This window comes from Monodelphis domestica, chromosome 6, assembly GCF_027887165.1.
Source record: "Monodelphis domestica isolate mMonDom1 chromosome 6, mMonDom1.pri, whole genome shotgun sequence".
Classification (NCBI taxonomy): domain Eukaryota; kingdom Metazoa; phylum Chordata; class Mammalia; order Didelphimorphia; family Didelphidae; genus Monodelphis; species Monodelphis domestica.
The window spans coordinates 206,812,552-206,829,479 of record NC_077232.1 but is presented as its reverse complement, the minus strand read 5'-3'; the positions used below and the strand labels follow the sequence as shown (position 1 = coordinate 206,829,479).

Sequence of the window (16,928 nt, the reverse complement as noted above, 5' to 3'; positions counted from 1 at the left end):
TATAATAAAAATGACCATCCTACCCAAACTCATCTATCTATTTAGTGCCATACCAAGGGAACTTCCAAAAATTTTTTTTACTGATTTAGAAAAAACCATAACAAAGTTCATTTGGAAGAACAAAAGATCAAGGATATCCAGGGAAATAATGAAAAAAAAAACACAAAGGAAGGGGGTCTTGCAGTCCCAGATCTCAAACTATATTATAAAGCAGCGGTCATCAAAACAATTTGGTACTGGCTAAGAGACAGAAAGGAGGATCAGTGGAATAGACTGGGGGCAAGCAACCTCAGCAAGACAGTATATGACAAACCCAAAGATCCCAGCTTTTGGGACAAAAATCCACTATTTCATAAAAACTGCTGGGAAAATTGGAGGACAGTGTGGGAGAGATTAGGCTTAGATCAACACCTCACACCCTACACCAAGATAAATTCAAAATGGGTGAATGACTTGAACATAAAGAAGGAAACTATAAGAAAATTAGGCGAACACAGAATAGTATACATGTCAGACATTTGGGAAGGGAAATACTTCAAAACCAAGCAAGAATTAGAAAGAGTTACGAAATGCAAAATAAATAATCTGGATTACATCAAATTGAAAAGTTTTTGTACAAACAAAACCAATGTAACTAAAATCAGAAGGGTAGCAACAAATTGGGAAACAATCTTCATAAAAACCTCTGACAAAGGTTTAATTACTCAAATTTATAAAGAACTAAATCAATTGTACAAAAAATCAAGCCATTCTCCAATTGACAAATGGGCAAGGGACATGAACAGGCAGTTCTCAGCCAAAGAAATCAAAACTATTAATAAGCACATGAAAAAGTGCTCTACATCTCTTATAATCAGAGAGATGCAAATCAAAACAACTCTGAGGTATCACCTCACACCTAGCAGATTGGCTAACATGATAGCTATGCAAAGTAATGAATGCTGGAGGGGATGTGGTAAAGTGGGGACATTAATTCATTGCTGGTGGAGTTGTGAACTGATCCAACCATTCTGGAGGGCAATTTGGAACTACGTCCAAAGGGCGATAAAAGATTGTTTGCCCTTTGATCCAGCCATAGCACTGCTGGGCTTGTACCCCAAAGAGATAATGGACAAAAAGACTTGTACAAGAATATTCATAGCTGCGCTCTTTGTGGTGTCCAAAAATTGGAAAATGAGGGGATGCCCATCAATTGGGGAATGGCTGAACAAATTGTGGTATATGTTGGTGATGGAATACTATTGTGCTCAAAGGAATAATAAAGTGGAGGAATTCCATGGAGACTGGAGCAACCTCCAGGAAGTGATGCAGAGCAAAAGGAGCAGAACCAGGAAAACATTGTACACAGAGACTGATACATTGTGGTACAATCGAAGGTGATAGACTTCTCCATTAGTATCAATGCAATTTCCCTGAACAATCCGCAGGGATCTAAAAAAAAAATATTACCCACAAGCAGAGGATAAACTGTGGGAGTAAAAACACTGATGAAAAACAACTGCTTGACTACAGGGTTGGAGGAGATAAGACTGAGGAGAGACTCTAAATGAACACTATAATGCAAATTCCAACAACAGGGAAATGGGTTTGAGTCAAGAACACATGTGATAACCAGTGGAATCATGCGTTGGCTATGGGAGAGGGAAAGGCGGGGGGGTGGAGGGGAGGAAAAGAAAACGATCTTTGTTTCCAATGAACAATGTATGAAAACGACCAAATAAAATAATGTTTAAATTAAAAAAAAAAAGATGGAAAAATGTCTTCCATTCCTAATTTCTGACTCTCTCTTCCCTCTTTTACTTTTTTTTAATATCAAACAATTTATTCTTAAAGTGACAAGCTCATATAAAATAGCTATGGTAGGATAAACTATTGACAGTATAAAAGTTTTGGGTGCTAGCCAATATCAATTTCCTCCATTGCAAAATTATTTCAAATTAGTATTTTGATAGCATGGTCAAAGATGTTCCTTAAAAGTGACCAAGGATGACTCTGACTACTTGAAGGAAATGTGTATCATACTACTTAATGAAAATCCAATTTAGGCATTAGTGCATATTTGGTTGATATCAATCTTATAAAAGATTTATGCCCACCAAGGAACAAGCATTATAGTATGACTAAGACAATTCTCACATCTATAAAACAGAGAAGAGAAATATTTCAGCTTAAAGAAACAGGGCAAAAGAGGTCCCTAATTGCATGTGTGCAAGGTCTGGACTCTTGTAGAATTTCCTCTTTTCAAAGACCACATTGAAAGAATAATTAAAAGATAAATCATCTTCAATATGAAGGATCCTAATTGATTGCACAGACACTAATATCAAAGACATGTTAGTATTGCAGTACAGACTTCTTCTAAAGCGTGCAAACTTTTAAGAGTGAGCAAGTGGCCATTTGAAAATTCGGGTTAAGCAACTAACATATTGATTAAGGAACTTTCAAGGTATTGGGATTCTACTTTATCTAAAAGTCTAAGTAGATGGTACTAAGAAATGACATGATTTTGTGTTAGTCATCTACAATGAAAAAACAACATGGTGGCCTTTAAAAATGAGGTCACCTCCCCTACTTAAAATAGTAGGATTATAGATCTTAATTTATTTAAATTTTCCACAAGTCATTATTTTGGATCAGCACATCCTCTTTCTTCTGAGGAATGACTTGTGATTAGCTATGCTCTAAGAGTTTTCATTTACTTTTTCTTCCTTATTGGTGTCCCAGAATATTGAATTTAGCCCCAGAAGAACATGCTCCTTTACTCTGCAAGTGTTTTTACAGGACATCTCCCCCTTCTTTATATTAATCCTCTGGGAGGAGATGATGTAACCTACTCAGAAAAAGGAAATCACACAATAAGCTCACATTTCTTCACCAACATACAAATGTACCTTTCTTCCACACCATAATGTTACATAAACTCCATCTGGTGAATCTTCTCTGGACATGCCTCATACTGTTAACACAGATTAACATCATATACATTTCCATATAGCTTTCTTCCCCCAAGATAAAAGCTAATGAATATTAAGAAAATGTATTTATAAATTATATATGTACATATTATTTATAATACAGAACAAACAGAGGCTTAATGGACTACTGCTTTAAAAATAAGCCCTTCCAACTTGAGAGCCAAGTTGAGGAACCATTAGCTTTGCATTTAGGGTATAAAACACCCAAACCCAAGCCTATTAAAGCACTGCAGCTAAAACTTCCTAGAGTTAAGCATAGTCAGGCAAAATCTGGTAGCTTAGCAACTCAGTTCATCTATATGAGGCCAAGTTTTCCATCCTCCCCCAGCTCTGCCATTCAGGAAAGAGCTCACTAGCTTGCCTGGAGTTTCCAAAGATCGGTTAATCAAATTCAGTTTTAGTTGGTCTCTGGTGAAATGTACAGTCCTGTGAGGCTGTCTGTGTCTGCACTCCATCTGGATTCCACTGCACATGGACAATTTTGTAATTCTGACCCTCATTATTATCTGAGAATACATGTCCATTGCTGTTATAGGAAATGCAGAACTCAATTTTCTCCTGAGTTGGAATGACAAGATGCAAGTCAATGGAAAATGAAATATCTAAGTTTCCATAGATGTTTTCATATAGACACAGTTCACATCAGTATAGGTCTTCCATGTGTCAAAGGTGATGCAGACCTGGAACTTCTTCTCAAAACTCTTATATATATAAAATTATCTCTTAAAGAGAATAATTCCATATTCTTCTGAAGGTGGTTCTGAAAACTTAAATAGTCAGTTGATGGTTGAGGGAAATTCAATATCAAGTTTTTCTCTTCATGAAGCTTGAGATCCTTTGTGATATCTCCCAGGTCTAACCAGTCAGACTGAAGATCCCACACAAGTTCTCCCTGGAAATCATCAAAGACTTGAATTACAGGAAAGGATAGATCCTTGGAGTCTACAAACAGGACTCTCATTTTGGCATGGCTGGGTGAGCACTTCCAGTCATTTTGTTTTTGTTTCATGCTTGATGTTGCGCCATGGTATAAAAGACTTTAACCAGTTCATGAATTTTTTTCAATGAAATTCATCATAAGGACCCAGGAAACTCTTCAGAGATAGTGAATGAGCACGGCAGATTCTCAGGGCCACATCAACTAGCATGACTGAACTCATCAGAGGCCTGGGATCTAAAACTTGAATCATTCTGGTGCACTAAATCAGCCATACAAGCTTCAAGAGCCAGCAGGATCTTCTCCCCTGCCAGGGTTTTCTAGGTCTGGCAACCTCTTCCGCAGGACTCAGGGAAGACTAGCCTCTTCACTCTCTTTCCATATTAAACATACAGAAAGATTAGTTTACCCCCATTACTTTCACATTTTTAGATGCTAAAAATAGAAAACATAGCAGATCTTTTGTGATAACAAAGAAATGGAGATTGAGGGAATGTTCATCAATTGGGGAATAGTTAAACAAATTGTGGTAAATGATTGTGATAGAATACATAAGAAAAGATGAGCAGACTGATTTTTTTAAAAAATTGGAAAGATAATGAACAGTGAAATGAGTATAGCCAGTAGAACATTATACATAATCACAGAATTAATGCTGGAAGACTAAATTGTAAATATTACCTCCAGAAAATGAGCAGAATTGTGAAAGACAATTTATATATACAGGTTGGACTCTCTGATGTGGGAAGGGGTCATGAAAGGCTAGGACACCTGTGGACAGTATTTATTATGTAGATATGAAGAAAAGCAAGCTAAACATATAGATTTATCATATCATTTATGTTCTATTTTCTCTTTTTTGTATATGGAAATGTTTATTTTGTTTGGTTTTGTAAAAATCTTGGGGGGGAATGAAAGAATAAAATATGGAAGAGAAGAAGGGCCATGCTTTGCTCACTCTATATGCTTGATAAATTTTTGTTTAATTGGAAAAAAAGAGTTAAATAAAGACTTGAAGGGGAAATGAGTTGATTCAGTGGATTGGGAGTCAGGTCTAGAGACAAGAGATCCTCAGTTCAGGTCTGGCTTCAGACACTCCCTCAATATGTGACCCTGGGAAAGTCGCTTATATACCATTGCCTAGCCCTTACCACTCATCTGTCTTGGAATCAATATTTAATATTGATTCTTAGACAGAAGGTAAAGTTTAAAAAAGAAAGACTTGATAACAAATTACAAAGAAATATGGTAGAGAGAATTACTTCTCAGGCATCCATTCTACTTCATGGCCTACGAGTTACTTCTCAACACAATACTTCAGAAGAGAAAGTAATCATTTGACTAAGAATTACTTTTTTCTTTTAGATTATTTTTATCTCATTGCTTCCACAATGACTGCATAATACATCTATCATAAGAAGACTGAAAAAATGCTATACATGTATAGAGTAGTAACATGAGAATTTAGGAGCATTGCAGATGATGTACAAGAAGATAGCTATAACTAGCTCCATTCTATAGTCATGTCTGCCTTTGTATGATAATATAATAATTGGACTTGATTTGATAAAGACTAAAGAATGTTTTCTCTCTAAAGCTCAGCATCTGAACAGAGGAACAGGTCCCAGATAGATGGCACCCAGGGGGGATATGCTAGATTTGGAGGTACTGGTTTCTAATGTGAACTGCTATTTAGGAGAGATGTAACTATGATGAAAGAATTTTACCTCTCCTGTCCTCAGTTTATTCATTTGTAGAATGACGGTATTTGATCAGATGACTTCTAAGGTATTTTGTAGCTCTAAATATGTGATGCTATGAATAGCTGATTTAACCCCATCAGGAACATTTAAGAAAAAACAGTACTCTCTGGACTTTCTCTGCTCCACACTGTCCTGGTACCAGGACTCTGACAAAGGGCTGTGCTACAGATTTTAGCAGTAACTGTACAGTTTTGATCTCAGTTAGCGCAAAAAAAGGGAGTCATTTTTTTTGTCTTATTATAGTACCTTTCCTACCTCAGGGGAAATTGTGATTATCCACCAACTTTATTTTATTAGAGGAGAGATTTTACTTCCTGAAGGTTTGCAGATAAACAGAAGACAGTAGGGAGTATTTAGAGAATGTCTTATGTGCCACCATAGATGACTTTGCATTTCACTATTCCTTTTAAGTCAAGCGTAAAGGAAATAGAAATAGTTTTTAACGAACAGGAGCTGAATGGACTCCGATGCCCTCACTATCAAACACAAATGACTCAATTGCTTCATCAGTCACAGTGAGTAAGTAGTCTGAGCTTAAAGACTTAAATGAAGGTTACTGACAGGTTAAGGGACTTGCTCAGGGATGCTCATCCAGGATGTTACACCAGGGTTGGACTGGAACCCACGTAATTCTGGCTCTGAGCTCAAATGTGCACTGTTCTTTAGGAGAGATAGAACTATGGCCAAAGAATTTAACCTCTCCTTGCCTCAGTTTCTTCATTTGTAGAAAGAAGGTTTTTCCATCCATCCCCTAGATCATATTGCCTCTCTTTCTATTCACCTGCTATGCTTTTGGTTTATCTTAGTCCAAGGTCTAATTCTATTTCCTTTCAAAATCACATACTTTTGATCTGGTCTTCAGCTTGCATATGTGATAGTTAACAACTTCCTATTTGAAATGGTTACACATCTTTTTACAATATTCTGTAGAGAAAAGCATCAGCCTCAGTACCACATTCAGTTCACCTGGTCTGATTATACTCTCATTACTTTCTTTTCTCTGTAGCAAGATGTTCTAGACAATATAAAGTGTTTTTTATCAGCAAGCAAATAGCTTCATTTTGAGAAGCCAATGGAGATTAAGGGAGTTGTGTGGCAAATGAGATTTTACTCCTGGATTACCAAGGATAAAATGGGCTCTAGGAATCATAGCTGGCATTTATAGAGCCCTTTGTGGTTTGTAAAGTGCTCTGCATATGTTATCTCATTTGATCCTTACAGCACCCTTCAGAGATAAGAGCTATTATCTCCATTTTACAAATGAAGAAACTGAAACTGAAAGAGGTTGACTTACCCAGGGTCACATAGCCATGAAGAAAGGAACCAGAATTTGAACTCATGTTTTCCTGTTTCTGAGTGCTAAGCTTCTTGAAGAATTAGTGATATAAATAGTCATTGAGTTTATTCTAATCCTCTACCTTTACTTTTTACCCTTTCCCTTATTGTATTGAAAAGGGTTAAAGAATTTGAGTAATTTCTTACATTCATCCATTTAGTCTTGTAAAGAAAACTAACAGTGTAAGCTTTGTAGCTCTTGGGAGCTGGAGTTGGACATTTGGGCTTTTAAAATAATTATATCCTAGCTTTTTCAAGGTTCTCCATAATTCCACCCCTTCCACTTCCTCATCAACAGTATGGGTTTTTTAATAATTCACAACCCCAAATAAAACAGAAGCAGGGAACCTACTGCTTGCTTTGATTTGAGGAATTTATTATCAAACCAGGATTTTTAAAGTTTAATGAGGAATGGTGAAATTGCAGCAACCCACAATCTCTTCAGGGCTATAACTGTCAATTTCTCCTTCTTAGTTTTATTTTTAGCTCTGGTTTACAGGAGCCACTTCCAAATAGACATGTTTGTCCAGGGTAGTGAAAAAAACAAAACATTCATCTGGATGGTTTCTCAAATGTGGTTCACAGACCTGTGCTTCTCCCTGCCACCATTTAGATTGAAAGGAAACCAGGGAGTCACACTTAAGTATGCTACTCATTCATTCACTAAGGGTCAATCATGGTCTGTCTTAAAGCATATAATTCTTTTCTATTTCCCTACCAACAAGGCAGCTAGGACACAGACAAAGTAAAGAATTGAGAAAATATTCTAAAATCCAGGCAAGCATCCTATTTGGGAGGAAGAAACGACTTTCTCCCCAAAAAATTCCTATTTGTTCTGGTGAAATCTCTAGCTAGCCTCAGAACATAGCTTGGGTATGATACCTTTTATACAAGCTGTCTTCTGATTCTCTCTCCTCCTCCTCCATTGATAGTACTGCTTTGATCCTGGTATTCTTTTTTATTTATTTGTTTTTAATTATGTGGAGTTTTTTATTTTTTATCCTCAGTAGATTCTAAGTTCCAAAGGTGTATTCTTTTTCTTTTATTATAATCCCAACCACTGTCTCACAATACTGTGCTCGTAGCGACCTTTATTAACAATATGGTAAGTTGCCATGAGTTGCCCTAATTATTCAAACAGCATAAAATTTCTTAATGGCTCAAATTATTGGTTATTTGGAGGAACAGCAATGACGGGAAATTGTCATAGAATTACTATCTGTGATTACCATACTTTCAAAGAGTTTCATAGTAATAGGCAGAAGGAAATGACCTGCCTGTTATTATTCATCTTTCATTTTGGAAGAGGACCGGTGACTTCATGACATTGGGGTTAGGGTCCAATGTGTTAGCCTGTGACTGATCAGTCCAGTATAAGTTTAGAAGGCTCTACAAATATTTGGGCATAAATACTCCTTTTGAATATCTAGAATGAAGATGTCTCTAGATTTGTCCTTCTTGCATTTCCTTTGTAGTGCTCTGATTGTGCTTTGCTCATGGAGTACAGAGCCTTCTTTGATGTGGGAATACCATGCTGGTGGTCCTCTATCAGCATCTTCAATGTTTCACAATCCATATTAAAGTTCTTCAGGAGACCTTGAGTGTCTTGGGACTGTTTCTTTTGACTTCCATATGAGTGATTCTTGTATTGTTGTATTGACTTGACTTTAAAAACTTTATCCACCAACATACACCAAGACCTTCTCAATAATTTACTACTTTGGGGACTTGCCTGGGGAACAATGAGAAGTCAAATGACTTGCACAGTGTCATTTAGATTATATGCATTAGAAGTCAGACTTCAATATCATAGGTTCCCGATTCTGAGGTCAGCTCTCTATCTGATGTGTCAGGCTGACTCTGAATCATCTAAATTTTTTGAATGGCAGTTCAAATTAAAAAAAAAAAGACTATTTCCTTTCCTGGTTCTTTTGACTTAAAGAATGTCATCATAACATACCTTGTTATTTATGCACATCATTTTAGCAATGTCCAGTAAAGAAACACTATTTAGATTTTTGGAGTCAATCTCATGATTTAGGAGGATGCTGAAGTCCACATTTTACTGGTCATTTCATCTTTCTTTTTATGACATCTGTACAGAATGGGTATAAATATTTTTTTTGGAGATTACCATTGATTTTCATGTTAAATTCTGATAACCCACACTGAAATATTTACTTTAGTCATTTTAGTTGCTTATGAATTTTTTTTGTCACAGAAATGAAATCCACTAATCACTATCTTCTTATTAACAAAAAATGTTTAGGACAAGAAGGGTTTAGTCCCTTTTCCACGTGGGAGGAAAATAATTGCTCACTATAAAGACCCTGGAGCTTTTCTGTCTCACCAGGAAACAAAAACAGAACTGTGAAGGCTAATAGTCTTAGGTAAAACCATTTAATTAAATAAATGAGCAAGTAAATACAGGCCAGGATGGTAAAAATAGGCTAAACCTCCTATCAAAAGCAGGAAAATAAAAATTTGGCTACGGACGTTTTCAGTTTAATATTTGCTTTCTGTAGGTTTCAATAAGACCAAAAATTAAAAATTCAAATGACCTCACAATTTAGTCCCTTTGAGACATGGGTGTGTTTAGAATTAGATGGCCTTGGTTTTCCTCTCAAGATCTACTGTAATTTAAGAACACATTATAACAAATAAATGGATGAAAAGCTATGCAAAAATGTGAAGAACCTTGAAAAATACTAATGTAAACATGTTTTATATACTTTTTATAGAGACAGTAACAGAGAAAATTCAGTTCCATTGTGTTGCATGGTTAAGCCATTCAGTCAACATTTATGCAATGGATAAGTGGTGGTCTATTCTATTTCTTCTAAATAAAAGAAGGATTTTCATCCACTTTTCTTTTGTTTTAATATAGTCCTGTGGACTAGAATGTAACCCTTGGCATTATGATGATGGGTACCATAGAAACAAACAGAAACATTCAAAAACACTCAGAATTTAGAATAAGTAGCTTGAGGAGTGTCTTTCAATATAGATGAAAGAGTCTCTCTAAGTAAAGCTATATTCTCTCAAATGGAGTCAACATTTCTTGTCATAATTCATATCAACAAAAATTTATTAAATTCTGATTGATGCCAAGAGCACTAAAGGAGACATGGCTTAACTAAGACTAGGTCTTTTTTTTCTGGTGATGCTTAATAGCATTATAGGACTTAACACTGAGATAATTTAATGCAAAAAAAAAATCAGAGGGCAAGAAAACAAAGGGTTCTAGGTGAATTTGTCTGAGGACAAAATTCATTTAGCTATTCATTCCCCTACAAATGTAGCTTTCTACTAACATTCCTTAATTCTGTGGAGTGTACTGTAACTTTTCAAGACTCTTAGATTTATAAAATCCATGATATCCTTGATTATTAACTCTTCCTCACTTCCTACAAGTTTAACAAGTTGCCAGATCTTGCCATTTCTGCCACTACATCATTTATAAATATCTCAGTACTACACATAATAAAAAATCTAGTTCATATACTTATCATCTCTAATCTGTTTCATTCCAAGGACTTAATTAACTCCTTGTCCTAGGTTTTGATGCAACCTAATTCATCCTCCATATAGCTGCCAAAGTGATTTTCTTAAAGCACAAAATGGATATGCATATAAGTGTGTGCGCACACACACATAAACATATACAAATATACATTATGTTTGTGTTCTATTATTTCCATCTCATTTCCCTGAAAAGAATGTAAATCCCTTGAAAACATGGGCACTTTCATTTTTTGTTTTTTATAATCTTCAGAATCTATCAATTCTTGGCACATAATAGGTACTTAATAAATGCTTTCTAGTTAAATAATTTATGTTTCATTCAGTAGCTTAGTCACTTATTTGATTAATATTATCATTATATATTTCTTTCTCAATTTATAAAATAGGAATGATGTATGCCAGCAAAATATTTCCACAAAATATGTCACTGTATTTGACATTGAACATATTTTTTTCTTTCATTTCTGAGCTATTTTTTTCATGAAAGCTTAGACATGACCAGAAGAAAATTAACAATTATGATTTTCCCTGTTGGTGGTAGTAGTTACACAAGCTTTGATTTCTAGGATAGGTTATAATTTTTCTGACTTTATTCTTTGACATACACTGAAGTTCCCTACTTCCATAAATTTTTATTCATAGAAAGGACAAATTTGCTTTAACTCAATTTTATCCAATACTTTCTTTATGATCTACTCCCCCACCAATTCATTTCCTCTTTCCTTGAGGCTTGTGCTAAATTCAATGGTATAAAGTACCATTTTGGATTTCACTCCAATTCATACTGAAAAAAAATGTATAAAAAGAACCAAACTCTTTAGACATTTTCTTCTAGATCTTTGAATTGTGAGCTTAGGCCAGGCCATGCACTCATGATTGCCATTTCCTCCTCTTCCATTAATGTTTCATTTCTACAAACTTTGGAAAATTAGTTGCATTTTTCCACCCAAAAATGAAAAGTAAAATTATGCATGATTGTGTATGCTTCTGCATTTGAAAATTCAGGATACATTTCAGTTTTTTTGAAAATCATATTTAAAATAATATAAACATTTTCAAATTTCTTTATATTACTATGCATTGAATGCAAAAATATATCAAAATACACACCAAAATTAACTTATTCTTATTAATTAGCATTTATATATAAATGTATATGTATATGTGTATTATATATACACATATATGTATATATGTGTGTTTTTATACACACACACACATATATATATATATATATATATATATATATATATATATATATATATATATATATATATCCAGCTAGGTAACAGTAACATGATAGAGTGTTGGGCCTAAAGTCAGGAAGACTTTTTTTTTTTCAATTCAAACATAACCTCAGACAGGTACTAGCTGTGTAACCACCAGCAAGTCCCTTATCTTTCTTTGCTTCAGTTTCCTCATCTGTAAAATGAGCTGAAGAAGGAAATGGTAAACCACTCCAGTATCTTTGCCTAGAAAACTCCAAATAAGGTTAAACACGACTGAACAACAACAATAATATATAGATAGCTATAAAGGAGAAAAGCACTACAGAGACTGTAAAGCTAAGTCTTATCAAGTAAATACTGATTTAAAAAAATAATTAGCTTTCATCAAAGGCCCACTTGTCACCGCTATATATTTGGAAATAAGATTTGAGAAAGAGAGTGCTTCACCACACTTACCTGAAAGCCCATTTCCTCATCATATTGTTATCCAGATGTTTGTAATAAAATAAAATTAAGATTAAGGAAGAATACATTTACTTTGAAGCCAAGTATGGGGTTCCTATGATTCACAGAAGTCCAATATTGTAACCACTTCTTCATGGTAGCAATTAAAGCATTCTTTTTATTTTAGAAGCTGAGGGGGAATACTGTTTTAGTGTTTTAAATTAATTGTCTTTCATTTTGGCTCAGAAATAATGGATGAGATGAGCATTTTTCTGGTAATAAATAATGAAAGACTGATGGGATTTAAAACTTGAGGTAAAAGTAGATGAACTGTGGCAATAGACCTCATTAATTGATTTTTCCTTTGGGTCACTCATCCTTACTCATGATTGTCATTTCTTCCTCTTCCATTTTATTTTATAACAATATTTATAGCTTTATGCATTTGTCTCTCTCCCACCCATCTGCTAACAGTTGTCAACCATTAAATTAGCATGTTCAGAAATGTTAATGACAATAAAAGGGTACTATATTCTTTCTCCCCCATGGCAAATAAATGAACAATTTTCAGAACTATCCCTATGCTCATATTACAAAAATAAGTCCTATACATAAATGTACACATAAAAGCTAATGAGTGCATATATGCATGTAAATTGTATACTTACAACTCTACCTATGTAGAGATATTATTTTGCTGGTTTTATTTTGTCAGCAAATTTAAGCTAACAAAAATGCATTGTTAATTTTATTACTAAGCAATTTTTTTCTATTAAGATTTTTAAGAAATCAGAATAAAAATCACCTACGCAATCTGTAATCCACAAAGAACAAATTGATTGTTGTTGTTCTTTTGGTTTGTGTTTGTGTGTGTGTGTGTTTGTTGTATGTGTAGTTTTTGACAATGATTGTCTCTACAATTACATTCAGGACCAATAGATAATTTAATCTATATTTATTTAGCTCTTTCATTTATTCACTTGAAATATGTATTGAGGGACATAAATAGTTACTTGAGACAGGGATCTTACCATCAAGAAACTTATGATTTTATTGTGGGGGGTGATATCTATGCACTAAAATCCTTCTATAATGTTTCTCGATAGTGTTGAGCTGATCTTTCATCCATAAAGTGAGGTATAGGATCTGCCAGGTCGCATTAATTTGGAAATTCTTCAAGCAGAGACCCAATATCTCCTTTGCCTGTTGCCTAAGGTTCAATTTATCTCAGTGAGGCTTATTACCAGATCGGCTACAGAATGAACTTTTTGTATGCCTTAACTTTCAAAAATCTTCTGAAAAATTGTATAGAAATTATAATTTCTGTTCTCTTTTTCATTTATTCTTATCCTGGAATATCAAAGAAGATAAGTCTAAAATATGCTAAGTAAAAAAAGCATAAAAGATATGTATAATGTACAAAGATATCAATCAGAGAAGAGAAAGATCACTTTTAATTCACATGAGTCAGAGAAGGCTTCATGATGGTAGGAATAGTTGAGTTGGGCTTTAAAGGACAGGTTGAAAGTCAAGAAATAGAATTGATGTATTACATAGAAGTAATCATCAAATTAATCTAGTCCTGGCTAAGAAATAGTGATGGATCAGTGGAATAGATTAGGTACACAAAGCCAGTAATAAATTACCATAATAATTTAGTGTCTGCTGAATCAAAAGATCCAACCTTCAGAGACAAGAATTTATTGTTTGACAAAAACTGTTGAGAAAATTGGAAAATGGCATGGCAGGGACTGGGAATAAATCTCCTACCACATAACACGATGAGGTCAACATGGACACATGAGATAAACAAAGAAGGTTACTATAAACAAGTGTAAAAAGCATAGCCCAGTCTACCTGTCAGATATATAGATAAGAGAAAAATTTAGGAGCAAACAAGAAATAGAGAGCAATATAAAACATAAAATGGAGAATTTTGATTTTATTAAGGTTTTTGTATAAATAAGACAAAGGCACTCAGGATTAGAAGAGAAGCAGAAAGCTTTGGATTTTTTTTTTTTTGCAACAAGTATCTCTGTTAAACAAAAGTTTTTTTCAAATATATAGAGAACAAAGTCAAATTTATACAAATAGAAATTCTCCAATATTTAAATCATTCTTTTTATATAAATGCAAATGAACACTCCTCTGAAGTACCACTTACACTTATCAAATTGCCTAATATGCCAGAAAAGGAAAATTATAAGTATTAGAGTCTATGTGGGAAAATTAAGACACATACACTATTGGTGGAGTTGTGATATAATCCATTCATTTTGGAGAGCAAATTTGGAACTATGCTCAAAAGACTCTAAAACTCTGCATAGCTTTGATCTATCAATATCATTACTAGGTCTGTATCTCAAAGAGATAAAAAAAAAGAAGGAACCCATTTGTACAAAAATATTTATTGAAGTTCTTTCTGGGGTATAAAATAATTTGAAATTGAGAGGTTGTCCATCAATTGGGGAATAGCTGAATAAGTTGTGGTATATAATAGTAATGGAATACTATTGTGCTATAAAAAATGGACAAGCAGGATTATTTCAGAAAAATGTGAAAAGACTTACATAAACTGATGCAAAATTAAGTGATTATAATCATAATATTGTACACAGTGACAGCACTATTTGTTGATGAACAATTATAAATGCCCTATTTATTCTTTTTTTTTAAATAATTTTATTTGATCATTTCCAAATATTATTCATTAGAGACAAAGATCATTTTCTCACCCCCCCCATAGCCGACGCATAATTCCACTGGGTTTCACATGTGTTCTTGATTTGATCCCATTTCCATGTTGTTGGTATTTGCACTAGAGTGTTCATTTAGAGTCTCTCCTCAGTCATTTCCCCTCAGTCCCTGTAGTCAAGCAGTTGCTTTTCATCGGTGTTTTTACTCCCACTGTTTATCCTCTTCTTGTGGATAGTGTTTTTTAGATCCCTGCAAGTTGTTCAGGGACATTGCATTGACCCTAATGGAGAAGTCCATTACCTTCGATTGTACCACAGTGTATTAGTCACTGTGTACAATGTTTTCCTGGTTCTGCTCATTTCACTCTGCATCATTTCCTGGAGGTTGTTCCAGTCTCCATGGAATTCCTCCACTTTACTATTCCTTTGAGCAAAATAATATACCATCATCAACATATACCACAATTTATTCAGCCATTCCCCAATTGAAAGGCATCCCCTCATTTTCGAATTTTTGGCCACCACAAAGAGTGCAGGTATGAATATTCTTGTACAAGTCTTTTTCCTTATTATCTCTTTGGGGTACAAACACAGCAGTGCTATGGCTGGATCAAAGGGCAGACAGTCTTTTATCGCCCTTTGGGCATAGTTCCAAATTGTCCTCCAGAATGGTTGGATCAATTCACAACTCCACCAGCAATGAATCATTGTCCCTACTTTTCTGCGTCCCCTCCAGCATTCATTACTTTCCAGAGCTGTCATGTTAGCCAATCTGCTAGGTGTGAGGTAATACCTCAGAATTGTTTTGATTTGCATCTCTCTGATTATAAGAGATGTAGGGCACTTTTTCTTGTGCTTATTAATAGTTTTGATTTCTTTGGCTGAGAACTGCCTGTTCATGTCCCTTGCCCATTTATCAATTGGAGAATGGCTTGATTTTTTGTACAATTGATTTAGTTCTTTGTAAATTTCAGTAATTAAACCTGTGTCAGAGGTTTTTTATGAAGATTGCTTCCCAATTTGTTGCTTTCATTCTGATTTTAGTTATATTGGTTTTGTTTGTACAAAAGCTTTTAAATTTGATGTAGTTGAAATTATTTATTTTACATTTTGTGACTCTTTCTATGTCTTGCTTGGTTTTAAAGTCTTTTCCTTCCCAAAGGTCTGACATGTATACTATTCTGTGTTTGCATAATGTACTTATAGTTTCCTTCTTTATGTTCAAGTCATTCACCCATTTTGAATTTATCTTGGTATAGGGTGTGAGGTGTTGATCCAAACCTAATCCCTCCCACACTGTCTTCCTATTTTCCCAGCAGGTTTTATCGAATAGTGGATTTTTGACTCAAAAGCTGGGATCTTTGGGTTTATCATATATTATCTTGCTGAGGTCACTTGCCCCAAGTCTAATCCACTGATCCTCCTTTCTGTTTTTTAGCCAGTACCAAACTGATTTGATGAATGCTGCTATGTAATATAGATTGAGATCTGGGACTGCAAGGTCCACTTCCATTTTTTTTCATTATTTCCCTGGATATCCTTGATCCTTTGTTATTCCAAATGAACTTTGTTATGTTTTTTTTCTAAATCAGTAAAGAAAATTTTTGGAAGTTCCATGGGTATGGCACTAAATAGATAGGTAAGTTTGGGTAGGAAGGTCATTTTTATTATATTAGCTTGTCCTACCCATGAGCAGTTAATGTTTTTCCAATTGCTCAAGTCTAGTTTTAGTTGTGTGGAGAGTGTTTTGTAGTTGTGTTCATATAGTTCCTGTGTTTGTCTCGGGAGATAGATTCTAGGTATTTTATTTTGTCTAAGTTAATTTTGAATGGTATTACTCTTTCTAGTTTTTGCTGCTGAGCTGTGTTGGAGATGTATAGAAATGCTGATGACTTATGCGGGTTTATTTTGTATCCTGCAACTTTGCTAAAGTTGTTGATTATTCCAACTAGCTTTTTGGTTGAATCTCTAGGATTCTTTAAGTAGACCATCATGTCATCTGCAAAGAACAATAACTTGGTCTC

The 16,928-nt window shown here is 34.5% G+C and overlaps 1 pseudogene; it reads right to left on the bottom strand.

Annotated features, from left to right (window-relative positions):
- Positions 1–3,266: 3,266 nt before the first annotated feature.
- On the bottom strand, positions 3,267–12,232 carry LOC100021723 (protein phosphatase 1 regulatory subunit 3C-like; annotated as a pseudogene).
- Between the last annotated feature and the right edge of the window lie 4,696 nt (positions 12,233–16,928).